The sequence below is a fragment of the Chiloscyllium plagiosum genome, unplaced genomic scaffold (genome assembly GCF_037043375.1).
Source record: "Chiloscyllium plagiosum isolate Xiang-an unplaced genomic scaffold, Cpla_swu_hap1 HiC_scaffold_45, whole genome shotgun sequence".
Classification (NCBI taxonomy): domain Eukaryota; kingdom Metazoa; phylum Chordata; class Chondrichthyes; order Orectolobiformes; family Hemiscylliidae; genus Chiloscyllium; species Chiloscyllium plagiosum.
The window spans coordinates 16,348,727-16,374,844 of NW_028270183.1; the positions used below are offsets into that span (position 1 = coordinate 16,348,727).

A 26,118-nucleotide genomic window follows, 5' to 3' on the forward strand; every position below is an offset into this window, starting at 1 on the left:
TTAGTGTGAGTGAGTGTGTGGGTGTTAGTGTGGGTGAGTGTGTGTGTTAGTGTGGGTGAGTGTGTGTGTTAGTGTGAGTGAGTGTGGGTGTTAGTGCGAGTGTGTGTGGGTGTTAGTGTGAGTGTGGGTGTTAGTGAGAGTGAGTGTGGGTGTTAGTGTGGGTGCGTGTGGGTGTTAGTGTGAGTGTGGGTGTTAGTGTGAGTCAATGTGGGTGTTAGTGTGAGTGAGTGTGGGTGTTGGTGTGAGTGAGTGTGTGGGTGTTCGTGTCGGTGAGTGTGTGTGTTAGTGTGAGTGAGTGTGTGGATGTTAGTGTGAGTGAGTGTGGGTGTTAGTGTGAGTGAGTGTGTGTGTTGGTGTGAGTGAGTGTGTGGGTGTTAGTGTGGGTGAGTGTGTGTTAGTGTGAGTGAGTGTGTGTTAGTGAGTGTGTGTGTTAGTGTGAGTGAGTGTGGGTGTTGGTGTGAGTGAGTGTGTGTGTTAGTGTGGGTGAGTGTGTGTGTGTGAGTGAGTGTGTGTGTTAGTGTGAGTGTGTGTGTTAGTGCGAGTGAGTGTGTGGGTGTTCGTGTGGGTGAGTGTGTGTGTTAGTGTGAGTGAGTGTGTGTGTGTTGGTGTGAGTGTGTCTGACGTACCCTGCAGTCAGACAGACACAGCTGCCTGCCAGTAGAACAGGACACGGATCGACATCATCTCCGAAATCCATTTTAGGAAAAGCAAGTGAAGTGGAGCCTGGGATTTTGCCTCAGCAAAACATTGAGATGACCCTTTGTCAGTTGGTATTTGGAAAGCGGTCTTTAACCACGAGAGAGTGGGAGAGAGCTGGCAGCATTACTATAGCAAGGATCATTTCCCAGGAGCTGCACACTCACTTGGTCCTGTCGTTCTGAATTCAAGAAGCTCCTCAGGGTAAGAAATGCCGTTGTTAACATATGCTGGGGTGAGAGTGGACTCAATCCGACCCTCAGCTTCATATTGCTGAGAAAACGATATTGTTATCACTGTAAAACAATAAGGATTGGCAGCAGCGATCCCGAAAGAGAGAGGGAGGCTGGAGAACAGGGTCCGTGAGGTGGGGAATACTCCTGTGTTTAAGGAGCTGTTTGAGATGAAAGGGGAGATTATTCCTTCACTCTGTGCCGGTCTCCTGCCAGAGCAGGGTTGGGGTTCGATGTTTCCCTTTGGTGTGTATTCCCCATCAAAAGCAGCAATCCAGCAGCCCTGAGAGCCCCTCTCCCAGCTCCCTGTGCCCATACCGAGTTCCCAGAAAGGACTCACTCACTAATGTCTCCAAACTGCTGTCTCTACACATCAACACTCAGGACCTGAGCGGGGAATGCACCAGCACCATGCAGATTTTGCTGCGAGAATCACTCCTGACCCGCTGGGATTTCATTCATATAGCGCCTACCATGACAACAGCGGGTTAGTGCTGAGGGAGTGCCACACTGTCAGAGGGTCAGTACTGAGAGATGCCGCACACTCAGGGGATCAGGACTGAGGGAGTGCTGCACTGTCACAGTGTCAGTACTGAGGGAGTGCTGCACTGTCACAGTGTCAGTACTGAGGGAGTATCGCACTGTCACAGTGTCAGTACTGAGGGAGGGCTATACTGTGGGAGGGTCAGTGCTGAGGGAGTGCCACATTGTCAGAGGATCACTACTGAGGGAGTGCCGCATTGTCAGAGGGTCAGTACTGAGGGAGTGCCGCATTGTCAGAGGGTCAGTACTGAGGGTGTGCTGCACTGTCAGAGGGTCAGTGCTTTGGGAGTGCCGCACTGTCAGAGGGTCAGTGCTGAGGGAGTACCGCTCTGTCAGAGTGTCATTACTGTCGGAGTGCTGCACTGTCAGAGGGTCAGTGCTGAGGGAGTGCCGCACTGTCGGAGGGTCTGTGCTGAGGGAGTGCCGCACTGTCGGAGGGTCTGTACTGAGGGAGTGCCGCACTGTTAGAGGGTCAGTACTGAGGGAGTGCCGCACTGTCAGAGGGTCAGTACTGAGAGAGTGCTGCACTATCAGAGGGTCAGTGCTGAGGGAGTGCCGCACTGTCGGAGGGTCTGTACTGAGGGAGTGCCGCACTGTTAGAGGGTCAGTACTGAGGGAGTGCCGCAATGTCAGAGGGTCAGTACTGAGGGATTGCCGCACTGTCAGAGGGTCAGTGCTGAGGGATTGCTGCACTGTCAGAGGGTCAGTACTGAGGGAGTGCTGCGCTGTTGGAGTGTCAGTACTGAAGGAGTGCTGCACTGTCAGATGGTCAGTACTGAGGGAGTGCTGCACTGTCAGAGGGTCAGTACTGAGGGAGGGTGGCACTGTCGGATGGTCAGTGCTGAGGGAGTGCCGCACTGTCAGAGGGTCAGTACTGAGGGAGTGCTGCATTGTCAGAGAGTCAGTACTGAGGGAGTGCTGCACTGTCAGAGGGTCAGTGCTTTGGGAGTGCCGCACTGTCAGAGGGTCAGTGCTTTGGGAGTGCCGCACTGTCAGAGGGTCAGTGCTTTGGGAGTGCCGCACTGTCAGAGGGTCAGTGATTTGGGAGTGCTGCACTGTCAGAGGGTCAGTTCTGAGGGAGGGTCGCACTCTCAGATGGTCAGTGCTGAGGGAGTGCCGCATTGTCAGAGGGTCAGTACTGAGGGATTGTTGCGCTGTCGGAGTGTCAGTACTGAGGGGGTGCCGCACTGTCAGAGGGTGAGTACTGAGGGATTGTTGCGCTGTCGGAGTGTCAGTACTGAGGGTGTGCTGCACTGTTAGAGGGTCAGTGCTTTGGGAGTGCCGCACTGTCAGAGGGTCAGTGCTGAGGGAGTACCGCTCTGTCAGAGTGTCATTACTGTCGGAGTGCTGCACTGTCAGAGGGTCAGTGCTGAGGGAGTGCCGCACTGTCGGAGGGTCTGTGCTGAGGGAGTGCCGCACTGTCGGAGGGTCTGTACTGAGGGAGTGCCGCACTGTTAGAGGGTCAGTACTGAGGGAGTGCCGCACTGTCAGAGGGTCAGTACTGAGAGAGTGCTGCACTATCAGAGGGTCAGTGCTGAGGGAGTGCCGCACTGTCGGAGGGTCTGTACTGAGGGAGTGCCGCACTGTTAGAGGGTCAGTACTGAGGGAGTGCCGCAATGTCAGAGGGTCAGTACTGAGGGATTGCCGCACTGTCAGAGGGTCAGTGCTGAGGGATTGCTGCACTGTCAGAGGGTCAGTACTGAGGGAGTGCTGCGCTGTTGGAGTGTCAGTACTGAAGGAGTGCTGCACTGTCAGATGGTCAGTACTGAGGGAGTGCTGCACTGTCAGAGGGTCAGTACTGAGGGAGGGTGGCACTGTCGGATGGTCAGTGCTGAGGGAGTGCCGCACTGTCAGAGGGTCAGTACTGAGGGAGTGCTGCATTGTCAGAGAGTCAGTACTGAGGGAGTGCTGCACTGTCAGAGGGTCAGTGCTTTGGGAGTGCCGCACTGTCAGAGGGTCAGTGCTTTGGGAGTGCCGCACTGTCAGAGGGTCAGTGCTTTGGGAGTGCCGCACTGTCAGAGGGTCAGTGATTTGGGAGTGCTGCACTGTCAGAGGGTCAGTGCTGAGGGACTGCTGCACTGTCAGAGGGTCAGTGCTTTGGGAGTGCCGCACTGTCAGAGGGTCAGTGATTTGGGAGTGCTGCACTGTCAGAGGGTCAGTGCTGAGGGACTGCTGCACTGTTAGAGGGTCAGTTCTGAGGGAGGGTCGCACTCTCAGATGGTCAGTGCTGAGGGAGTGCCGCATTGTCAGAGGGTCAGTACTGAGGGATTGTTGCGCTGTCGGAGTGTCAGTACTGAGGGGGTGCCGCACTGTCAGAGGGTGAGTACTGAGGGATTGTTGCGCTGTCGGAGTGTCAGTACTGTGGGAGTGCAGCACTGTCAGATGGTCAGTGCTGAGGGAGTGCTGCACTGTCAGAGGGTCAGTACTGAGGGAGTGCCGCACTGTCAGAGGGTCAGTGCTGAGGGAGTGCTGCACTGTCGGAGGGCCTGTGCTGAGGGAGTGCCGCACTGTCGGAGGGTCAGTACTGAGGGAGTGCCGCACTGTCAGAGGGTCAGTGCTGAGGGAGTGCTGCACTGTCGGAGGGCCTGTGCTGAGGGAGTGCCGCACTGTCAGAGGGTCAGTACTGAGGGAGTGCTGCACTATCAGAGGGTCAGTACTGAGGGAGTGCCGCACTGTCGGAGGGCCTGTGCTGAGGGAGTGCCGCACTGTCGGAGGGTCTGTACTGAGGGAGTGCCGCACTGTTAGAGGGTCAGTACTGAGGGAGTGCCGCACTGTCAGAGGGTCAGTACTGAGAGAGTGCTGCACTATCAGAGGGTCAGTGCTGAGGGAGTGCCGCACTGTCGGAGGGTCTGTACTGAGGGAGTGCCGCACTGTTAGAGGGTCAGTACTGAGGGAGTGCCGCAATGTCAGAGGGTCAGTACTGAGGGATTGCCGCACTGTCAGATAATCAGTACTGAGGGAGTGCTGCACTGTCAGAGGTTCAGTGCTGAGGGAGTGCTGCACTGTCAGAGGGTCAGTGCTGAGGGAGTGCCGCACTGTCAGATGGTCAGTGCTGAGGGATTGCTGCGTTGTCAGAGTGTCAGTGCTGAGGGAGTGCTGCACTGTCAGAGGGTCAGTGCTGAGGGAGTGCTGCACTGTCAGAGGGTCAGTACTGAGGGAGGGTGTGTACTGAGGGATTGCTGCGCTGTTGGAGTGTCAGTACTGAAGGAGTGCCACACTGTCAGAGGGTCAGTGCTGAGGGAGGGTGGCACTGTTGGATGGTCAGTGCTGAGGGAGTGCCGCACTGTCAGATGGTCAGGACTGAGGGAGTGCTGCATTGTCAGAGAGTCAGTACTGAGGGAGTGCTGCACTGTCAGAGGGTCAGTGCTGAGGGAGTGCTGCATTGTCAGAGAGTCAGTACTGAGGGAGTGCCGCACTGTCAGATGGTCAGTACTGAGGGAGTGCTGCATTGTCAGAGAGTCAGTGCTTTGGGAGTACTGCACTGTCAGAGGGTCAGTGCTTTGGGAGTGCCGCACTGTCAGAGGGTCAGTGATTTGGGAGTGCTGCACTGTCAGAGGGTCAGTGCTGAGGGACTGCTGCACTGTTAGAGGGTCAGGTCTGAGGGAGGGTCGCACTCTCAGATGGTCAGTGCTGAGGGAGTGCCGCATTGTCAGATGGTCAGTACTGAGGGGGTGCCGCACTGTCAGAGGGTGAGTACTGAGGGATTGTTGCGCTGTTGGAGTGTCAGTACTGTGGGAGTGCAGCACTGTCAGATGGTCAGTGCTGAGGGAGTGCTGCACTGTCAGAGGGTCAGTGCTGAGGGAGGGTGGCACTGTTGGATGGTCAGTGCTGAGGGAGTGCCGCACTGTCAGATGGTCAGGACTGAGGGAGTGCTGCATTGTCAGAGAGTCAGTACTGAGGGAGTGCTGCACTGTCAGAGGGTCAGTGCTGAGGGAGTGCTGCATTGTCAGAGAGTCAGTACTGAGGGAGTGCCGCACTGTCAGATGGTCAGTACTGAGGGAGTGCTGCATTGTCAGAGAGTCAGTGCTTTGGGAGTACTGCACTGTCAGAGGGTCAGTGCTTTGGGAGTGCCGCACTGTCAGAGGGTCAGTGATTTGGGAGTGCTGCACTGTCAGAGGGTCAGTGCTGAGGGACTGCTGCACTGTTAGAGGGTCAGGTCTGAGGGAGGGTCGCACTCTCAGATGGTCAGTGCTGAGGGAGTGCCGCATTGTCAGATGGTCAGTACTGAGGGGGTGCCGCACTGTCAGAGGGTGAGTACTGAGGGATTGTTGCGCTGTTGGAGTGTCAGTACTGTGGGAGTGCAGCACTGTCAGATGGTCAGTGCTGAGGGAGTGCTGCACTGTCAGAGGGTCAGTGCTGAGGGAGGGTGGCACTGTTGGATGGTCAGTGCTGAGGGAGTGCCGCACTGTCAGATGGTCAGGACTGAGGGAGTGCTGCACAGTCAGAGGGTCAGTACTGAGGGAGTGCCACACTGTCAGAGTGTCAGTACTGTGTGAGTGCTGCACTGTCAGATGGTCTTTGCTGAGGGAGTGCCGCACTGTCGGAGGGTCAGTGCTGAGGGAGTGCCGCTCTGTCTTGAGGGTCAGTGCTGAGGGAGTGCTGCACTGTCAGAGTGTCAGTACTGAGGGTGTGCCGCACTGTCAGAGGGTCAGTACTGAGGGAGTGCCGCAGTGTCAGAGGGTCAGTGCTGAGGGAGTGCCGCACTGTTAGAGGGTCAGCACTGAGGGAGTGCCGCACTGTCAGAGGGTCAGTGCTGAGGGAGTGTCACACTGTCAGAGGGTCAGTACTGTGGAAGTGTTGCACTGTCTAGAGGGTCAGTGCTGAGGGAGTGCCGCACTGTCACAGTGTCAGTACTGTGAGAGTGTTGCACTGTCAGAGGGTCAGTACTGAGGGAGTGCCGCACTGTCAGAGGGTCAGTGCTGAGGAAGTGTCGCACTGTCAGAGGGTCAGAACTGAGGGAGTGTCGCACTGTCAGAGGGTCAGTACTGTGGGAGTGCTGCACTGTCAGAGGGTCAGTACTGAGGGAGTGTCGCACTGTCAGAGGGTCAGTACTGTGGGAGTGCTGCACTGTTAGAGGGTCAGTACTGAGGAAGGGCTTCACTGTCGGATGGTCAGTGCTGAGGGAGGGCCGCACTGTCAGATGGGCAGTGCTGAGGGAGGACCGCACTGTCAGATGGTCAGTACTGAGGGAGTGCCGCATTGTCAGATGGTCAGTACTGAGGGGGTGCCGCACTGTCAGAGGGTCAGTACTGAGGGAGTGCCGCACTGTCAGATGGTCAGTGCTGAGGGAGTGCCGCACTGTCAGATGGTCAGTACTGAGGGGGTGCCGCACTGTCAGAGGGTCAGTACTGAGGGAGTGCCGCACTGTCAGATGGTCAGTGCTGAGGGAGTGCCGCACTGTCAGAGAGTCAGTACTGAGGGAGTGCTGCACTATCAGAGGGTCAGTACTGAGGGAGTGCCGCACTGTCAGATGGTCAGTGCTGAGGGAGTGCCGCACAGTCAGAGAGTCAGTACTGAGGGAGTGCTGCACTATCAGAGGGTCAGTACTGAGGGAGTGCCGCACTGTCAGAATGTCAGTACTGTGGGAGTGCTGAACATTCAGAGGGTCAGTGCTGAGGGAGTGCCGCACTGTCAGAATGTCAGTACTGTGTGAGTGCTGCACTGTCAGAGGGTCAATGCTGAGGGAGCGCTGCACAGTCAGACGGTCAGTGCTGAGAGAGTGCTGCACAGTCAGAGGGTCAGTGCTGAGGGAGTGCCGCACTGTCAGAGGGTCAGTGGTGAGGGAGTGCTGCACTGTCAGCGGGTCAGTACTGAGGGAGTGCCGGACTGTGTGTCAGTACTGTGGGAATGCTGCACAGTCAGGGGGTCAGTACTGAGGGAGTGCCGCACTGTCAGATGGTCAGTGTTGAGGGAGTGCCGCACTGTCAGAGAGTCAGTGCTGAGGGAGTGCCGCACTGTCAGAGTGTCAGTACTGTGGGAGTGCTGCACTGTCAGAGGGTCAGTACTGAGGGAGTGCCGCACGGTCAGAGGGTCAGTGCTGAGGGAATGCCGCACTGTCAGATGGTCTGTGCTGAGGGAGTGCCACACTGTCAGATGGTCAGTGCTGAGGGAGTGCCGCACTGTCAGATGGTCAGTGCTGAGGGAGTGCAGCACTGTCAGATGGTCAGTGCTGAGGGAGTGCCGCACTGTCAGAGAGTCAGTACTGAGGGAGTGCTGCACTATCAGAGGGTCAGTACTGAGGGAGTGCCGCACTGTCAGAGGGTCAGTGCTGAGGGAGTGCCGCACTGTCAGAGGGTCAGTGCTGAGGGAGTGCCGCACTGTCAGAATGTCAGTACTGTGGGAGTGCCGCACTGTCAGACGGTCAGTACTGTGGGATTGCTGCACAGTCAGAGGGTCAGTACTGAGGGAGTGCCACACTGTCAGAGTGTCAGTACTGTGTGAGTGCTGCACTGTCAGATGGTCTTTGCTGAGGGAGTGCCGCACTGTCGGAGGGTCAGTGCTGAGGGAGTGCCGCTCTGTCTTGAGGGTCAGTGCTGAGGGAGTGCTGCACTGTCAGAGGGTCAGTACTGAGGGAGTGCCGCAGTGTCAGAGGGTCAGTGCTGAGGGAGTGCCGCACTGTTAGAGGGTCAGCACTGAGGGAGTGCCGCACTGTCAGAGGGTCAGTGCTGAGGGAGTGTCACACTGTCAGAGGGTCAGTACTGTGGAAGTGTTGCACTGTCTAGAGGGTCAGTGCTGAGGGAGTGCCGCACTGTCACAGTGTCAGTACTGTGAGAGTGTTGCACTGTCAGAGGGTCAGTACTGAGGGAGTGCCGCACTGTCAGATGGTCAGTGTTGAGGGAGTGCCGCACTGTCAGATGGTCAGTGCTGAGGGAGTACTGCACTGTTAGAGTGTCAGTACTGAGGGACTGGCGCACTGTCGGAGGGTCAGTACTGAGGGAGTGCCGCACTGTCAGATGGTCAGTGCTGAGGGAGTGCCGCACTGTCAGAGGGTCAGTACTGAGGGTGCGCTGCAATGTCAGAGGGTCAGTGCTGAGGGAGTGCTGCACTGTCAGAGGGTCAGTGCTGAGGGAGTGCCGCACTGTCAGAGGTTCAGTACTGAGGGTGCGCTGCAATGTCAGAGGGTAAGTACTGTGGGGGTGCCGCACTGTCAGATGGTCAGTACTGAGGGACTGCCGCACTGTCTTGAGGGTCAGTACTGAGGGAGTGCTGCACTGTCAGAGGGTCAGTACTGAGGGAGTGCCGCACTGTCAGAGGGTCAGTGCTGAGGGAGTGACGCACTGTTAGAGGGTCAGTACTGAGGGAGTGTCGCACTGTCAGAGGGTCAGTACTGTGGGAGTGCTGCACTGTTAGACGGTCAGTACTGAGGAAGGGCTTCACTGTCGGATGGTCAGTGCTGAGGGAGGGCCGCACTGTCAGATGGTCAGTGCTGAGGGAGGACCGCACTGTCAGATGGTCAGTACTGAGGGAGTGCCGCATTGTCAGATGGTCAGTACTGAGGGGGTGCCGCACTGTCAGAGGGTCAGTACTGAGGGAGTGCCGCACTGTCAGATGGTCAGTGCTGAGGGAGTGCCGCACTGTCAGAGAGTCAGTACTGAGGGAGTGCTGCACTATCAGAGGGTCAGTACTGAGGGAGTGCCGCACTGTCAGAGGGTCAGTGCTGAGGAAGTGTCGCACTGTCAGAGGGTCAGAACTGAGGGAGTGTCGCACTGTCAGAGGGTCAGTACTGAGGGAGTGTCGCACTGTCAGAGGGTCAGTACTGTGGGAGTGCTGCACTGTTAGAGGGTCAGTACTGAGGAAGGGCTTCACTGTCGGATGGTCAGTGCTGAGGGAGGGCCGCACTGTCAGATGGGCAGTGCTGAGGGAGGACCGCACTGTCAGATGGTCAGTACTGAGGGAGTGCCGCATTGTCAGATGGTCAGTACTGAGGGGGTGCCGCACTGTCAGAGGGTCAGTACTGAGGGAGTGCCGCACTGTCAGATGGTCAGTGCTGAGGGAGTGCCGCACTGTCAGATGGTCAGTACTGAGGGGGTGCCGCACTGTCAGAGGGTCAGTACTGAGGGAGTGCCGCACTGTCAGATGGTCAGTGCTGAGGGAGTGCCGCACTGTCAGAGAGTCAGTACTGAGGGAGTGCTGCACTATCAGAGGGTCAGTACTGAGGGAAAGCCGCACTGTCAGAATGTCAGTACTGTGGGAGTGCTGAACATTCAGAGGGTCAGTGCTGAGGGAGTGCCGCACTGTCAGAATGTCAGTACTGTGTGAGTGCTGCACTGTCAGAGGGTCAATGCTGAGGGAGCGCTGCACAGTCAGACGGTCAGTGCTGAGAGAGTGCTGCACAGTCAGAGGGTCAGTTCTGAGGGAGTGCCGCACTGTCAGAGGGTCAGTGGTGAGGGAGTGCTGCACTGTCAGCGGGTCAGTACTGAGGGAGTGCCGGACTGTGTGTCAGTACTGTGGGAATGCTGCACAGTCAGGGGGTCAGTACTGAGGGAGTGCCGCACTGTCAGATGGTCAGTGTTGAGGGAGTGCCGCACTGTCAGAGAGTCAGTGCTGAGGGAGTGCCGCACTGTCAGAGTGTCAGTACTGTGGGAGTGCTGCACTGTCAGAGGGTCAGTACTGAGGGAGTGCCGCACGGTCAGAGGGTCAGTGCTGAGGGAATGCCGCACTGTCAGATGGTCTGTGCTGAGGGAGTGCCACACTGTCAGATGGTCAGTGCTGAGGGAGTGCCGCACTGTCAGATGGTCAGTGCTGAGGGAGTGCTGCACTGTCAGATGGTCAGTGCTGAGGGAGTGCCGCACTGTCAGAGAGTCAGTACTGAGGGAGTGCTGCACTATCAGAGGGTCAGTACTGAGGGAGTGCCGCACTCTCAGATGGTCAGTGCTGAGGGAGTGCCGCACTGTCAGAGAGTCAGTACTGAGGGAGTGCTGCACTATCAGAGGGTCAGTACTGAGGGAGTGCCGCACTGTCAGAATGTCAGTACTGTGGGAGTGCTGAACATTCAGAGGGTCAGTGCTGAGGGAGTGCCGCACTGTCAGAATGTCAGTACTGTGTGAGTGCTGCACTGTCAGAGGGTCAATGCTGAGGGAGCGCTGCACAGTCAGACGGTCAGTGCTGAGAGAGTGCTGCACAGTCAGAGGGTCAGTGCTGAGGGAGTGCCGCACTGTCAGAGGGTCAGTGGTGAGGGAGTGCTGCACTGTCAGCGGGTCAGTACTGAGGGAGTGCCGCACTGTGTGTCAGTACTGTGGGAATGCTGCACAGTCAGGGGGTCAGTACTGAGGGAGTGCCGCACTGTCAGATGGTCAGTGTTGAGGGAGTGCCGCACTGTCAGAGAGTCAGTGCTGAGGGAGTGCCGCACTGTCAGAGTGTCAGTACTGAGGGAGTGCTGCACTGTCAGAGGGTCAGTACTGAGGGAGTGCTGCACGGTCAGAGGGTCAGTGCTGAGGGAATGCCGCACTGTCAGATGGTCTGTGCTGAGGGAGTGCCACACTGTCAGATGGTCAGTGCTGAGGGAGTGCCGCACTGTCAGATGGTCAGTGCTGAGGGAGTGCTGCACTGTCAGAGGGTCAGTACTGAGGGTGGGCCGCACTGTCAGAGGGTCAGTGCTGAGGGGGTGGCGCCCTGTCAGAGGGTCAGTGCTGAGGGAGCGATGCACTGTCAGCGGGTCAGTACTGAGGGAGTGCCGCATTGTTAGAGGGTCAGTACTGAGGGAGTGTTGCACTGTCAGTGTGTCAGTACTGAGGGAGTGCCGCACTGTCAGAGGCTCAGTGCTTTGGGAGTGCCGCACTGTCAGAGGGTCAGTGCTGAGGGAGTGCCGCACTGTCAGAGGGTCAGTGCTGAGGGAGTGCTGCACTGTTAGAGGGTCAGTACTGAGGGAGTGCTGCACTGTTAGAGGGTCAGTTCTGAGGGAGGGTCGCACTGTCAGATGGTCAGTGCTGAGGGAGTGCCGCACTGTCGGAGGGTCTGTACTGAGGGAGTGCCGCACTGTCAGAGGGTCAGTGCTGAGGGAGTGTTGCACTGTCAGAGGATCAGTACTGTGGAAGTGTTGCACTGTCTAGAGGATCAGTGCTGAGGGACGGCCGCACTGTCACAGTGTCAGTACTGTGAGAGTGTTGCACTGTCAGAGGGTCAGTACTGAGGGAGTGCCGCACTGTCAGAGGGTCAGTGCTGAGGGAGTGCCGCACTGTCAGATGGTCAGTGCTGAGGGAGGGCCGCACTGTCAGATGGTCAGTGCTGAGGGAGTGCCGCACTGTCAGATGGTCAGTGCTGAGGGAGTGCCGCACTGTCAGAGGGTCAGTACTGAGGGTGCGCTGCACTGTCAGAGGGTCAGTACTGAGGGTGCGCTGCACTGTCAGAGGGTCAGTACTGTGGGTGTGCCGCACTGTCAGAGGGTCAGTGCTGAGGGAGTGCCGCACTGACAGAGGGTCAGTGCTGAGGGAGGACCGCACTGTCAGAGGGTCAGTACTGAGGGGGTGCCGCACTGTCAGACGGTCAGTACTGAGGGACTGCCGCACTGTCTTCAGGGTAAGTACTGAGGGAGGGCGGCACTGTTAGATGGTCAGTACTGAGGGAGTGCCGCACTGTCAGATGGTCAGTGCTGAGGGAGGACCGCACTGTCAGAGGGTCAGTGCTGAGGGAGTGCCGCACTGTCAGAGAGTCAGTACTGAGGGAGTGCTGCACTATCAGAGGGCCAGTACTGAGGGAGTGCCGCACTGTCAGAATGTCAGTACTGTGGGAGTGCTGCACAGTCAGAGGGTCAGTGCTGAGGGAGTGCCACTCTATCGGAGGGTCAGTGCTGAGGGAGCGCTGCACTGTCAGAGGGTCAGTACTAAGGGTGGGCCGAACTGTCAGAGGGTCAGTGCTGAGGGAGTGCCGCACGGTCAGAGGGTCAGTGCTGAGGGAATGCCGCACTGTCAGATGGTCTGTGCTGAGGGAGTGCCACACTGTCAGATGGTCAGTGCTGAGGGAGTGCCGCACTGTCAGATGGTCAGTGCTGAGGGAGTGCAGCACTGTCAGATGGTCAGTGCTGAGGGAGTGCCGCACTGTCAGAGAGTCAGTACTGAGGGAGTGCTGCACTATCAGAGGGTCAGTACTGAGGGAGTGCCGCACTGTCAGAGGGTCAGTGCTGAGGGAGTGCCGCACTGTCAGAGGGTCAGTGCTGAGGGAGTGCCGCACTGTCAGAATGTCAGTACTGTGGGAGTGCCGCACTGTCAGACGGTCAGTACTGTGGGATTGCTGCACAGTCAGAGGGTCAGTACTGAGGGAGTGCCACACTGTCAGAGTGTCAGTACTGTGTGAGTGCTGCACTGTCAGATGGTCTTTGCTGAGGGAGTGCCGCACTGTCGGAGGGTCAGTGCTGAGGGAGTGCCGCTCTGTCTTGAGGGTCAGTGCTGAGGGAGTGCTGCACTGTCAGAGGGTCAGTACTGAGGGAGTGCCGCAGTGTCAGAGGGTCAGTGCTGAGGGAGTGCCGCACTGTTAGAGGGTCAGCACTGAGGGAGTGCCGCACTGTCAGAGGGTCAGTGCTGAGGGAGTGTCACACTGTCAGAGGGTCAGTACTGTGGAAGTGTTGCACTGTCTAGAGGGTCAGTGCTGAGGGAGTGCCGCACTGTCACAGTGTCAGTACTGTGAGAGTGTTGCACTGTCAGAGGGTCAGTACTGAGGGAGTGCCGCACTGTCAGATGGTCAGTGTTGAGGGAGTGCCGCACTGTCAGATGGTCAGTGCTGAGGGAGTACTGCACTGTTAGAGTGTCAGTACTGAGGGACTGGCGCACTGTCGGAGGGTCAGTACTGAGGGAGTGCCGCACTGTCAGATGGTCAGTGCTGAGGGAGTGCCGCACTGTCAGAGGGTCAGTACTGAGGGTGCGCTGCAATGTCAGAGGGTCAGTGCTGAGGGAGTGCTGCACTGTCAGAGGGTCAGTGCTGAGGGAGTGCCGCACTGTCAGAGGTTCAGTACTGAGGGTGCGCTGCAATGTCAGAGGGTAAGTACTGAGGGAGTGCCGCACTGTCAGAGGGTCAGTACTGAGGGAGTGCTGCACTATCAGAGGGTCAGTACTGAGGGAGTGCCGCACTGTCAGATGGTCAGTGCTGAGGGAGTGCCGCACTGTCAGAGAGTCAGTACTGAGGGAGTGCTGCACTATCAGAGGGCCAGTACTGAGGGAGTGCCGCACTGTCAGAATGTCAGTACTGTGGGAGTGCTGCACAGTCAGAGGGTCAGTGCTGAGGGAGTGCCACTCTATCGGAGGGTCAGTGCTGAGGGAGCGCTGCACTGTCAGAGGGTCAGTACTAAGGGTGGGCCGAACTGTCAGAGGGTCAGTGCTGAGGGAGTGCTGCACTGTCAGAGGGTCAGTGCTGAGGGAGCTCTGCACTGTCAGATGGTCAGTGCTGAGGGGGTGGTGCCCTGTCAGAGGGTCAGTGCTGAGGGAGTGTTGCACTGTCAGAGGGTCAGTGCTGAGGGAGTGCCGCATTGTCAGAGTGTCAGTACTGTGGGAGTGCCGCACTGTCAGATGGTCAGTGCTGAGGGGGTGGCGCCCTGTCAGAGGGTCAGTACTGAGGGAGTGCTGCACTGTCAGAGTGTCAGTCTGAGGGAGTGCTGCACTGTCAGAGGGTCAGTGCTGAGGGAGTGCCGCATTGTCAGAGTGTCAGTACTGTGGGAGTGCCGCACTGTCAGAGGGTCAGTGCTGAGGGAGTGTTGCACTGTCAGAGTGTCAGTCTGAGGGAGTGCTGCACTGTCAGAGGGTCAGTGCTGAGGGAGTGCCGCATTGTCAGAGTATCAGTACTGTGGGAGTGCTGCACTGTCAGAGGGTCACTGCTGAGGGAGTGCTGCACTTTCAGAGGGTCAGTGCTGAGGGAGTGCCGCACTGTCAGAGGCTCAGTGCTTTGGGAGTGCCGCACCGTCAGAGGGTCAGTGCTGAGGGAGTGCCGCACTGTCAGATGGTCAGTGCTGAGGGAGTGCCGCACTGTCAGATGGTCAGTGCTGAGGGAGTGCCGCTCTGTCTTGAGGGTCAGTGCTGAGGGAGTGCTGCACTGTCAGAGGGTCAGTACTGAGGGTGGGCCACACTGTCAGAGGGTCAGTACTGAGGGTGTGCCGCACTTTCAGAGTGTCATTAGTGCGGGAGTGCCGCACTGTCAGAGGGTAGGTGGTGAGGGAGTGCTGCACTGTCAGAGGGTCAGTGCTGAGGGAGCTCCGCACTGTCAGAGGGTCAGTGCTGAGGGGGTGGCGCACTGTCAGAGGGTCAGTGCTGAGGGATCGATGCACTGTCAGCGGGTCAGTACTGAGGGATTGCCACATTGTTAGAGGGTCAGTACTGAGGGAGTGCCGCACTGACAGAGGGTCAGTGCTGAGGGAGTGCCGCACTGTCAGAGGGTCAGTGTTGAGGGAGTGTTGCACTGTCAGAGTGTCAGTACTGAGGGAGTGCTGCACTGTCAGAGGGTCAGTGCTGAGGGAGTGCCGCATTGTCAGAGGGTCAGTGCTGAGGGAGTGCCGCACTGTCAGAGGGTCAGTGCTGAGGGAGTGTTGCACTGTCAGAGTGTCAGTACTGTGGGAGTGCTGCACTGTCAGAGGGTCACTGCTGAGGGAGTGCTGCACTGTCAGAGGGTCAGTACTGAGGGAGTGCCGCACTGTCAGAGGCTCAGTGCTTTGGGAGTGCCGCACTGTCAGAGGGTCAGTGCTGAGGGAGTGCCGCACTGTCAGAGGGTCAGTGCTGAGGGAGTGCTGCACTGTCAGAGGGTCAGTACTGAGGGTGCGCTGCAATGTCAGAGGGTCAGTGCTGAGGGAGTGCTGCACTGTCAGAGGGTCAGTGCTAAGGGAGTGCCGCACTGTCAGATGTTCAGTACTGAGGGTGCGCTGCAATGTCAGAGGGTAAGTACTGTGGGGGTGCCGCACTGTCAGATGGTCAGTACTGAGGGACTGCCGCACTGTCTTGAGGGTCAGTACTGAGGGAGTGCTGCACTGTCAGAGGGTCAGTACTGAGGGAGTGTCGCACTGTCAGAGGGTCAGTGCTGAGGGAGTGACGCACTGTCAGAGGGTCAGTGCTGTGGAAGTGTCGCACTGTCAGAGGGTCAGTACTGAGGGAGTGTCGCACTGTCAGAGGGTCAGTCCTGTGGGAGTGCTGCACTGTCAGAGGGTCAGTACTGAGGGAGTGCCGCACTGTCAGACTGTCAGTACTGTGGGAGTGCTGCACTGTTAGAGGGTCAGTACTGAGGAAGGGCTTCACTGTCGGATGGTCAGTGCTGAGGGAGGGCCGCACTGTCAGATGGTCAGTACTGAGGGGGTGCCGCACTGTCAGAGGGTCAGTACTGAGGGAGTGCCGCACTGTCAGATGGTCAGTACTGAGGGAGTGCCGCATTGTCAGATGGTCAGTGCTGAGGGAGTGCCGCACTGTCAGAGGGTCAGTACTGTGGGAGTGCTGCACTGTCAGAGGGTCAGTACTGAGGAAGGGCTTCACTGTCGGATGGTCAGTGCTGAGGGAGGGCCGCATTGTCAGATGGTCAGTACTGAGGGGGTGCCGCACTGTCAGAGGGTCAGTACTGAGGGAGTGCCGCACTGTCAGATGGTCAGTACTGAGGGAGTGCCGCATTGTCAGATGGTCAGTACTGAGGGAGTGCCGCTCTGTCAGAGGGTCAGTACTGTGGGAGTGCTGCACTGTCAGAGGGTCAGTACTGAGGGAGTGCCGCACTGTCAGACTGTCAGTACTGAGGGAGTGCCACATTGTCAGATGGTCAGTGCTGAGGGAGTGCCGCACTGTCAGAGAGTCAGTACTGAGGGAGTGCTGCACTATCAGAGGGTCAGTGCTGTGGGAGTGCCGCACTGTCAGAGGGTCAGTGCTGAGGGAGTGTTGCACTGTCAGAGTGTCAGTCTGAGGGAGTGCTGCACTGTCAGAGGGTGAGTGCTGAGGGAGTGCCGCATTGTCAGAGTGTCAGTACTGTGGGAGTGCTGCACTGTCAGAGGGTCACTGCTGAGGGAGTGCTGCACTTTCAGAGGGTCAGTGCTGAGGGAGTGCCGCACTGTCAGAGGCTCAGTGCTGTGGGAGTGCCGCACCGTCAGAGGGTCAGTGCTGAGGGAGTGCCGCACTGTCAGATGGTCAGTGCTGAGGGAGTGCCGCACTGTCAGATGGTCAGTGCTGAGGGAGTGCCGCTCTGTCTTGAGGGTCAGTGCTGAGGGAGTGCTGCACTGTCAGAGGGTCAGTACTGAGGGTGGGCCACACTGTCAGAGGGTCAGTACTGAGGGTGTGCCGCACTTTCAGAGTGTCATTAGTGTGGGAGTGCCGCACTGTCAGAGGGTAGGTGGTGAGGGAGTGCTGCACTGTCAGAGGGTCAGTGCTGAGGGAGCTCCGCACTGTCAGATGGTCAGTGCTGAGGGGGTGGCGCACTGTCAGAGGGTCAGTGCTGAGGGATCGATGCACTGTCAGCGGGTCAGTACTGAGGGATTGCCACATTGTTAGAGGGTCAGTACTGAGGGAGTGCCGCACTGACAGAGGGTCAGTGCTGAGGGAGTGCCGCACTGTCAGAGGGTCAGTGCTGAGGGAGTGTTGCACTGTCAGAGTGTCAGTACTGAGGGAGTGCTGCACTGTCAGAGGGTCAGTGATGAGGGAGTGCCGCATTGTCAGAGTGTCAGTACTGTGGGAGTGCTGCACTGTCAGAGGGTCACTGCTGAGGGAGTGCTGCACTGTCAGAGGGTCAGTGCTGAGGGAGTGCCGCACTGTCAGAGGCTCAGTGCTTTGGGAGTGCCGCACTGTCAGAGGGTCAGTACTGAGGGAGTGCTGCACTATCAGAGGGTCAGTACTGAGGGAGTGCCGCACTGTCAGATGGTCAGTGCTGAGGGAGTGCCGCACTGTCAGAGAGTCAGTACTGAGGGAGTGCTGCACTATCAGAGGGTCAGTACTGAGGGAGTGCCGCACTGTCAGATGGTCAGTGCTCAGGGAGTGCCGCACTGTCAGAATGTCAGTACTGTGTGAGTGCTGCACTGTCAGAGGGTCAATGCTGAGGGAGCGCTGCACAATCAGACGGTCAGTGCTGAGAGAGTGCTGCACAGTCAGAGGGTCAGTGCTGAGGGAGTGCCGCACTGTCATAGGGTCAGTGGTGAGGGAGTGCTGCACTGTCAGCGGGTCAGTACTGAGGGAGTGCCGCACTGTGTGTCAGTACTGTGGGAATGCTGCACAGTCAGGGGGTCAGTACTGAGGGAGTGCCGCACTGTCAGAGGGTCAGTGCTGAGGGAGTGCCGCACTGTCAGATGGTCAGTGTTGAGGGAGTGCCGCACTGTCAGAGTGTCAGTACTGTGGGAGTGCTGCACTGTCAGAGGGTCAGTACTGAGGGAGTGCCGCACGGTCAGAGGGTCAGTGCTGAGGGAATGCCGCACTGTCAGATGGTCTGTCCTGAGGGAGTGCCACACTGTCAGATGGTCAGTGCTGAGGGAGTGCCGCACTGTCAGATGGTCAGTGCTGAGGGTGTGCTGCACTGTCAGAGGGTCAGTACTGAGGGTGGGCCACACTGTCAGAGGGTCAGTACTGAGGGTGTGCCGCACTTTCAGAGTGTCATTAGTGTGGGAGTGCCGCACTGTCAGAGGGTAGGTGGTGAGGGAGTGCTGCACTGTCAGAGGGTCAGTGCTGAGGGAGCTCCGCACTGTCAGATGGTCAGTGCTGAGGGGGTGGCGCACTGTCAGAGGGTCAGTGCTGAGGGATCGATGCACTGTCAGCGGGTCAGTACTGAGGGATTGCCACATTGTTAGAGGGTCAGTACTGAGGGAGTGCCGCACTGACAGAGGGTCAGTGCTGAGGGAGTGCCGCACTGTCAGAGGGTCAGTGCTGAGGGAGTGTTGCACTGTCAGAGTGTCAGTACTGAGGGAGTGCTGCACTGTCAGAGGGTCAGTGCTGAGGGAGTGCCGCATTGTCAGAGTGTCAGTACTGTGGGAGTGCTGCACTGTCAGAGGGTCACTGCTGAGGGAGTGCTGCACTGTCAGAGGGTCAGTGCTGAGGGAGTGCTGCACTGTCAGAGGCTCAGTGCTTTGGGAGTGCCGCACTGTCAGAGGGTCAGTACTGAGGGAGTGCTGCACTTTCAGAGGGTCAGTACTGAGGGAGTGCCGCACTGTCAGATGGTCAGTGCTGAGGGAGTGCCGCACTGTCAGAGAGTCAGTACTGAGGGAGTGCTGCACTATCAGAGGGTCAGTACTGAGGGAGTGCCGCACTGTCAGATGGTCAGTGCTCAGGGAGTGCCGCACTGTCAGAATGTCAGTACTGTGTGAGTGCTGCACTGTCAGAGGGTCAATGCTGAGGGAGCGCTGCACAATCAGACGGTCAGTGCTGAGAGAGTGCTGCACAGTCAGAGGGTCAGTGCTGAGGGAGTGCCGCACTGTCATAGGGTCAGTGGTGGGGGAGTGCTGCACTGTCAGCGGGTCAGTACTGAGGGAGTGCCGCACTGTGTGTCAGTACTGTGGGAATGCTGCACAGTCAGAGGGTCAGTACTGAGGGAGTGCCGCACGGTCAGAGGGTCAGTGCTGAGGGAATGCCGCACTGTCAGATGGTCAGTGTTGAGGGAGTGCCGCACTGTCAGAGTGTCAGTACTGAGGAAGTGTTGCACTGTCTAGAGGGTCAGTGCTGAGGGACGGCCGCACTATCACAGTGTCAATACTGTGATAGTGTTGCACTGTCAGAGGGTCAGTACTGAGGGAGTGCCGCACTGTCAGAGGGTCAGTGCTGAGGGAGTGCCGCACTGTCAGATGGTCAGTGTTGAGGGAGTGCCGCACTGTCAGAGTGTCAGTACTGTGGGAGTGCTGCACTGTCAGAGGGTCAGTACTGAGGGAGTGCCGCACGGTCAGAGGGTCAGTGCTGAGGGAATGCCGCACTGTCAGATGGTCTGTCCTGAGGGAGTGCCACACTGTCAGATGGTCAGTGCTGAGGGTGTGCCGCACTGTCAGATGGTCAGTGCTGAGGGTGTGCTGCACTGTCAGAGGGTCAGTACTGAGGGTGGGCCGCACTATCAGAGGGTCAGTGCTGAGGGAGCTCTGCACTGTCAGAGGGTCAGTGCTGAGGGGGTGGCGCCCTGTCAGAGGGTCAGTGCTGAGGGAGCGATGCACTGTCAGTGGTTCAGTACTGAGGGAGTGCCGCATTGTTAGAGGGTCAGTACTGAGGGAGTGCCGCACTGACAGAGGGTCAGTGCTGAGGGAGTGCCGCACTGTCAGAGGGTCAGTGCTGAGGGAGTGTTGCACTGTCAGTGTGTCAGTACTGAGGGAGTGCTGCACTGTCAGAGGGTCAGTGCTGAGGGAGTGCCGCATTGTCAGAGTGTCAGTACTGTGGGAGTGCTGCACTGTCAGAGGGTCAGTGCTGAGGGAGTGCCGCACTGTCAGAGGCTCAGTGCTTTGGGAGTGCCGCACTGTCAGAGGGTCAGTGCTGAGGGAGTGCCGCACTGTCAGAGGGTCAGTGCTGAGGGAGTGCCGCACTGTCAGAGGGTCAGTGCTGAGGGAGTGCTGCACTGTTAGAGGGTCAGTACTGAGGGAGTGCTGCACTGTTAGAGGGTCAGTTCTGAGGGAGGGTCGCACTGTCAGATGGTCAGTGCTGATGGAGTGCCGCACTGTCGGAGGGTCTGTACTGAGGGAGTTCCGCACTGTTAGAGGGTCAGTACTGAGGGAGTGCCGCACTGTCAGAGGGTCAGTGCTGAGGGAGTGTCGCACTGTCAGAGGGTCAGTACTGTGGAAGTGTTGCACTGTCTAGAGGGTCAGTGCTGAGGGACGGCCGCACTGTCACAGTGTCAGTACTGTGAGAGTGTTGCACTGTCAGAGGGTCAGTACTGAGGGAGTGCCGCACTGTCAGAGGGTCAGTGCTGAGGGAGTGTCGCACTGTCAGAGGGTCAGTACTGTGGAAGTGTTGCACTGTCTAGAGGGTCAGTGCTGAGGGACGGCCGCACTGTCACAGTGTCAGTACTGTGAGAGTGTTGCACTGTCAGAGGGTCAGTACTGAGGGAGTGCCGCACTGTCAGATGGTCAGTGCTGAGGGAGTGCCGCACTGTCAGATGGTCAGTGCTGAGGGAGTGCCGCACTTTTAGAGTGTCAGTACTGAGGTAATGCCGCACTGTCGGAGGGTCAGTGCTGAGGGAGTGCCGCATTGTCAGAGGGTCAGTACTGAGGGAGTGCCGCTCTGTCAGATGGTCAGTGCTGAGGGAGTGCCGCAATGTCAGAGGGTCAGTACTGAGGGTGCGCTGCACTGTCAGAGGGTCAGTACTGTGGGTGTGCCGCACTGTCAGAGGGTCAGTGCTGAGGGAGTGCCGCACTGACAGAGGGTCAGTGCTGAGGGAGGACCGCACTGTCAGATGGTCAGTGCTGAGGGAGGACCGCACTGTCAGATGGTCAGTACTGAGGGAGTGCCGCATTGTCAGATGGTCAGTACTGAGGGGGTGCCGCACTGTCAGAGGGTGTGTACTGAGGGATCGTTACGCTGTCGGAGTGTCAGTACTGTGGGAGTGCCGCACTGTCAGAGGGTCAGTGCTGAGGGAGTGCTGCACTGTCAGATGGTCAGTACTGAGGGAGGGCTCAACTGTGGGAGGGTGTGTACTGAGGGATTGTTCCGCTGTCGGAGTGTCAGTACTGTGGGAGTGCCGCACTGTCAGATGGTCAGTGCTGAGGGAGTGCCGCACTGTCAGAGAGTCAGTACTGAGGGAGTGCTGCACTATCAGAGGGCCAGTACTGAGGGAGTGCCGCACTGTCAGAATGTCAGTACTGTGGGAGTGCTGCACAGTCAGAGGGTCAGTGCTGTGGAAGTGTCGCACTGTCAGAGGGTCAGTACTGAGGGAGTGTCGCACTGTCAGAGGGTCAGTACTGTGGGAGTGCTGCACTGTCAGAGGGTCAGTACTGAGGGAGTGCCGCACTGTCAGACTGTCAGTACTGTGGGAGTGCTGCACTGTTAGAGGGTCAGTACTGAGGAAGGGCTTCACTGTCGGATGGTCAGTGCTGAGGGAGTGCCGCACTGTCAGAGGCTCAGTGCTTTGGGAGTGCCGCACTCTCAGAGGGTCAGTGCTGAGGGAGTGCCGCACTGTCAGAGGGTCAGTACTGAGGGTGCGCTGCAATGTCAGAGGGTAAGTACTGTGGGGGTGCCGCACTGTCAGATGGTCAGTACTGAGGGACTGCCGCACTGTCTTGAGGGTCAGTACTGAGGGAGTGCTGCACTGTCAGAGGGTCAGTACTGAGGGAGTGCCGCACTGTCAGAGGGTCAGTGCTGAGGGAGTGCTGCACTGTCAGAGGGTCAGTACTGAGGGTGCGCTGCAATGTCAGAGGGTCAGTGCTGAGGGAGTGCCGCACTGTCAGATGTTCAGTACTGAGGGTGCGCTGCAATGTCAGAGGGTAAGTACTGTGGGGGTGCCGCACTGTCAGATGGTCAGTACTGAGGGACTGCCGCACTGTCTTGAGGGTCAGTACTGAGGGAGTGTCGCACTGTCAGAGGGTCAGTACTGAGGGAGTGTCGCACTGTCAGAGGGTCAGTGCTGAGGGAGTGACGCACTTTCAGAGGGTCAGTGCTGTGGAAGTGTCGCACTGTCAGAGGGTCAGTACAGAGGGAGTGCCGCACTGTCAGACTGTCAGTACTGTGGGAGTGCTGCACTGTTAGAGGGTCAGTACTGAGGAAGGGCTTCACTGTCGGATGGTCAGTGCTGAGGGAGGGCCGCATTGTCAGATGGTCAGTACTGAGGGGGTGCCGCACTGTCAGAGGGTCAGTACTGAGGGAGTGCCGCATTGTCACAGGGTCAGTACTGAGGGAGTGCCGCACTGTCAGAGGGTCAGTACTGTGGGAGTGCTGCACTGTCAGAGGGTCAGTACTGAGGGAGTGCCGCACTGTCAGACTGTCAGTACTGTGGGAGTGCTGCACTGTTAGAGGGTCAGTACTGAGGAAGGGCTTCACTGTCGGATGGTCAGTGCTGAGGGAAGGCCGCATTGTCAGATGGTCAGTACTGAGGGGGTGCAGCACTGTCAGAGGGTCAGTACTGAGGGAGTGCCGCACTGTCAGATGGTCAGTACTGAGGGAGTGCCGCATTGTCAGATGGTCAGTACTGAGGGGGTGCCGCACTGTCAGAGGGTCAGTGCTGAGGGAGTGCCGCACTGTCAGATGGTCAGTACTGAGGGAATGCCGCACTGTCAGATGGTCAGTACTGAGGGAGTGCCGCATTGTCAGATGGTCAGTACTGAGGGGGTGCCGCACTGTCAGATGGTCAGTGCTGAGGGAGTGCTGCACTATCAGAGGGTCAGTACTGAGGGAGTGCCACACTGTCAGATGGTCAGTGCTGAGGGAGTGCCGCACTGTCAGAGAGTCAGTACTGAGGGAGTGCTGCACTATCAGAGTGTCAGTGCTGTGGGAGTGCCGCACTGTCAGAGGGTCAGTGCTGAGGGAGTGTTGCACTGTCAGAGTGTCAGTCTGAGGGAGTGCTGCACTGTCAGAGGGTGAGTGCTGAGGGAGTGCCGCATTGTCAGAGTGTCAGTACTGAGGGAGTGCTGCACTGTCAGAGGGTCACTGCTGAGGGAGTGCTGCACTTTCAGAGGGTCAGTGCTGAGGGAGTGCCGCACTGTCAGAGGCTCAGTGCTGTGGGAGTGCCGCACCGTCAGAGGGTCAGTGCTGAGGGAGTGCCGCACTGTCAGATGGTCAGTGCTGAGGGAGTGCCGCACTGTCAGATGGTCAGTGCTGAGGGGGTGCCGCTCTGTCTTGAGGGTCAGTGCTGAGGGAGTGCTGCACTGTCAGAGGGTCAGTACTGAGGGTGGGCCACACTGTCAGAGGGTCAGTACTGAGGGAGTGCTGCACTGTCAGAGGGTCAGTGCTGAGGGAGTGCCGCATTGTCAGAGTGTCAGTACTGTGGGAGTGCTGCACTGTCAGAGGGTCAGTGCTGAGGGAGTGCCGCACTGTCAGAGGCTCAGTGCTTTGGGAGTGCCGCACTGTCAGAGGGTCAGTGCTGAGGGAGTGCCGCACTGTCAGAGGGTCAGTGCTGAGGGAGTGCTGCACTGTTAGAGGGTCAGTACTGAGGGAGTGCTGCACTGTTAGAGGGTCAGTTCTGAGGGAGGGTCGCACTGTCAGATGGTCAGTGCTGAGGGAGTGCCGCACTGTCGGAGGGTCTGTACTGAGGGAGTGCCGCACTGTCAGAGGGTCAGTGCTGAGGGAATGTTGCACTGTCAGAGGATCAGTACTGTGGAAGTGTTGCACTGTCTAGAGGGTCAGTGCTGAGGGAGTGCCGCACTGTCAGATAATCAGTGCTGAGGGAGTGCCGCACTGTCGGAGGGTCTGTACTGAGGGAGTGCCGCACTGTCAGAGGGTCAGTGCTGAGGGAATGTTGCACTGTCAGAGGATCAGTACTGTGGAAGTGTTGCACTGTCTAGAGGGTCAGTACTGAGGGAGTGCCGCACTGTCAGAGGGTCAGTGCTGAGGGAGTGTCGCACTGTCAGAGGGTCTGTACTGAGGGAGTGCCGCACTGTCAGAGGGTCAGTGCTGAGGGAGTGTCGCACTGTCAGAGGGTCAGTACTGAGGAAGTGTTGCACTGTCTAGAGGGTCAGTGCTGAGGGACGGCCGCACTGTCACAGTGTCAGTACTGTGAGAGTGTTGCACTGTCAGAGGGTCAGTACTGAGGGAGTGCCGCACTGTCAGATGGTCAGTGCTGAGGGAGTGCCGCACTGTCAGATGGTCAGTGCTGAGGGAGTGCCGCACTTTTAGAGTGTCAGTACTGAGGTAATGCCGCACTGTCGGAGGGTCAGTGCTGAGGGAGTGCCGCATTGTCAGAGGGTCAGTACTGAGGGAGTGCCGCACTGTCAGAGGGTCAGTGCTGAGGGACTGCCGCTCTGTCAGATGGTCAGTGCTGAGGGAGTGCCGCACTGTCAGAGGGTCAGTACTGAGGGTGCGCTGCACTGTCAGATGGTCAGTACTGTGGGTGTGCCGCACTGTCAGAGGGTCAGTGCTGAGAGAGTGCCGCACTGACAGAGGGTCAGTGCTGAGGGAGGACCGCACTGTCAGATGGTCAGTACTGAGGGGGTGCCACACTGTCAGACGGTCAGTACCGAGGGACTGCCGCACTGTCTTCAGGGTCAGTACTGAGGGAGGGCGGCACTGTCGGATGGTCAGTGCTGAGGGAGGGCCGCACTGTCAGATGGTAAGTGCTGAGGGAGGACCGCACTGTCAGATGGTCAGTACTGAGGGAGTGCCACATTGTCAGATGGTCAGTACTGAGGGGGTGCCGCACTGTCAGAGGGTGTGTACTGAGGGATCGTTACGCTGTCGGAGTGTCAGTCCTGTGGGAGTGCCACACTGTCAGAGGGTCAGTGCTGAGGGAGTGCTGCACTGTCAGATGGTCAGTACTGAGGGAGGGCTCAACTGTGGGAGGGTGTGTACTGAGGGATTGTTCCGCTGTCGGAGTGTCAGTACTGTGGGAGTGCCGCACTGTCAGATGGTCAGTGCTGAGGGAGTGCCGCACTGTCAGAGAGTCAGTACTGAGGGAGTGCTGCACTATCAGAGGGCCAGTACTGAGGGAGTGCCGCACTGTCAGAATGTCAGTACTGTGGGATGCTGCACAGTCAGAGGGTCAGTGCTGAGGGAGTGCCACTCTATCGGAGGGTCAGTGCTGAGGGAGCGCTGCACTGTCAGAGGGTCAGTACTGAGGGAGTGCTGCACTATCAGAGGGTCAGTACTGAGGGAGTGCCGCACTGTCAGATGGTCAGTGTTGAGGGAGTGCCGCACTGTCAGAGAGTCAGTGCTGAGGGAGTGCCGCACTGTCAGAGTGTCAGTACTGTGGGAGTGCTGCACTGTCAGAGGGTCAGTACTGAGGGAGTGCCGCACGGTCAGAGGGTCAGTGCTGAGGGAATGCCGCACTGTCAGATGGTCTGTGCTGAGGGAGTGCCACACTGTCAGATGGTCAGTGCTGAGGGAGTGCCGCACTGTCAGATGGTCAGTGCTGAGGGAGTGCTGCACTGTCAGAGGGTCAGTACTGTGGGAGTGCCGCACTGTCAGATGGTCAGTGCTGAGGGAGTGCCGCACTGTCAGAGAGTCAGTACTGAGGGAGTGCTGCACTATCAGAGGGCCAGTACTGAGGGAGTGCCGCACTGTCAGAATGTCAGTACTGTGGGATGCTGCACAGTCAGAGGGTCAGTGCTGAGGGAGTGCCACTCTATCGGAGGGTCAGTGCTGAGGGAGCGCTGCACTGTCAGAGGGTCACTACTGAGGGAGTGCTGCACTATCAGAGGGTCAGTACTGAGGGAGTGCCGCACTGTCAGATGGTCAGTGTTGAGGGAGTGCCGCACTGTCAGAGAGTCAGTGCTGAGGGAGTGCCGCACTGTCAGAGTGTCAGTACTGTGGGAGTGCTGCACTGTCAGAGGGTCAGTACTGAGGGAGTGCCGCACGGTCAGAGGGTCAGTGCTGAGGGAATGCCGCACTGTCAGATGGTCTGTGCTGAGGGAGTGCCACACTGTCAGATGGTCAGTGCTGAGGGAGTGCCGCACTGTCAGATGGTCAGTGCTGAGGGAGTGCTGCACTGTCAGAGGGTCAGTACTGAGGGTGGGCCACACTGTCAGAGGGTCAGTGCTGAGGGAGTGCTGCACTGTCAGAGGGTCAGTGCTGAGGGGGTGGCGCCCTGTCAGAGGGTCAGTGCTGAGGGAGCGATGCACTGTCAGCGGGTCAGTACTGAGGGAGTGCCGCATTGTTAGAGGGTCAGT

General features: G+C 58.2%; 1 protein-coding gene across 1 annotated transcript in view; it reads left to right on the top strand.

Moving 5' to 3' along the window:
• The first annotated feature begins 706 nt into the window (after nt 1-706).
• LOC122548084 (podocan-like protein 1) overlaps nt 707-26,118 on the top strand; it is a 99,014-nt gene continuing 73,602 nt past the window's right edge. The window contains exon 1 of the mRNA XM_087983382.1: nt 707-900. The gene's annotated coding sequence lies outside the window, so the exon portion shown is untranslated. The remainder of the gene's footprint in view (nt 901-26,118) is intronic.